This window comes from Chrysochloris asiatica, unplaced genomic scaffold (assembly GCF_000296735.1).
Source record: "Chrysochloris asiatica unplaced genomic scaffold, ChrAsi1.0 scaffold00134, whole genome shotgun sequence".
In the NCBI taxonomy this organism is placed as follows: Eukaryota; Metazoa; Chordata; class Mammalia; order Afrosoricida; family Chrysochloridae; genus Chrysochloris; species Chrysochloris asiatica.
In genome coordinates, this window is record NW_006408652.1 from 3,581,530 (window position 1) to 3,583,251 (window position 1,722).

The window sequence follows — 1,722 nt, forward strand, 5'->3', positions numbered from 1 at the left end:
CATTTTTTAAATTGAGGTGAAAGTCATATAACATAAAATTGATTATCTTCAAGTTCTCAATTCAGTGGCATGTACCATATTCACAACATCGTACAAGCATCACCTCGACCTAGTTCTAATCCACTTATATCACCTTCAAAGGAAACCTCATACTCATTAAGCACTCATTCGCCATTCTTCCCTCCCCCAACTCCTGACAACCACCAATCTGTATTCGGTCTCCAAGGAAGATCTTATTCTGGACTTTTCATATTGACAAAATCATAATGTGTGGTCTGTTCTAACTGGCTTCTTTCACTTAGAATAATGTTTTTGAGGTTCATCCACAGTGGAGCAATGTATCCGAACTTCATTCCTTTCTATGGTTGAATATTATACCATTGCATAGCTATTATTGTTCTTGTCAAGTACCATCAAGTCTGTTCTGACCCATAGCAACCCTGTACAGGGTTTCTGAGGAGCGGTTGGTGAGTTTTAACCGCCAATCTTGCAGATCATACTGACCCTGTGGTCCAATGCTTTCCCTACAGTGCCACACCAGGACTCTTGTAATTTATTTGGCCAATTAATTGTCTATTGATACACATTTGAGTTATTTTCACCTTTTGGCTATTGTGAATAGTTTTACTATGACACAGTTTTGTACAGTGGATACATCATTTTACAGTCCCACCAACAATATAAGAGGATCTCTTCACACCCTTGACAGAATTTGTTGTTTTCTGCTTTTAGGAACTTTGCTGGTGTGAGATGATATCTCACTGTTCTTTTGATTTGCATCTTTCTAATGGCTAATGGCACTGAAGGATAAGCACTCATCTGCTAATCACAAAGTCCATGGTTCAAGCCCACCAGATGCTCCTCGGACACCCTCAACAGGCTATGAGTCAGATCCATCTCGATGGCACTTATCAACACCATGAATTGATTGCTGTCATTTTGCTGGATTTGTGTGTGTATGTGTGTGTGTGTGTGTGTGTGTGTGCTGATGCTGAGGTTTCTTTGTTCCACATAACTTTCTGGGATGAGTTCATTTTGTGTGTTTCTTGTCAATTACTTCATTGGTGTTGTTTTAATCCTTACTTAATCTTTATGGTTTTCCTTTTTCTTGATTTGATGAGAAATGTATTAATTTTCTTTGAGGTTACACTGTAATTTATTAATTTCCTCCACATTTACAGACATTCTGTTTTATCTGGAATTCTATCTAACTTCATTGTATTTGGAAGTTCTATAACTATACTTTACCCTCTTTGGGTTTTGTAGTTGTCTTTATTACAAGTTTATATCTTTGGTTGTCTACCTTCAGTCTTATAGGCTTGTTTTACTTTGGATATTTCTATAGCTGGATTACGGGATACTGGTGTGATGCTGTGGGATAATGCACTGGACAGCAATGTTGGTTTGAACTCAAGGTCGGTGGTTCAAATTCACCAGCCACTGCTCAGAAACCCTATACAGGGTTGTCATGATTTGGAACCAACTCAATAACATACCTGGAGTGAATTCTGGTTGGTGTTGTCATATATGTCAATCTCAGGTAGTTTTCTGCTGTTATTGGTTCTCAGTCCAAAGACCTCACTTTAGAATTTTTTATAATGTTGGTCTGGCTATTACAAATTCATTTATGTTTACCTAGAAATGTTCTAAATTTGCCATTGTATTTGAAGGACAGTTTTGCTGGGTATATGATTATTGACTGGGATTTTTTTTTTTTCTTAC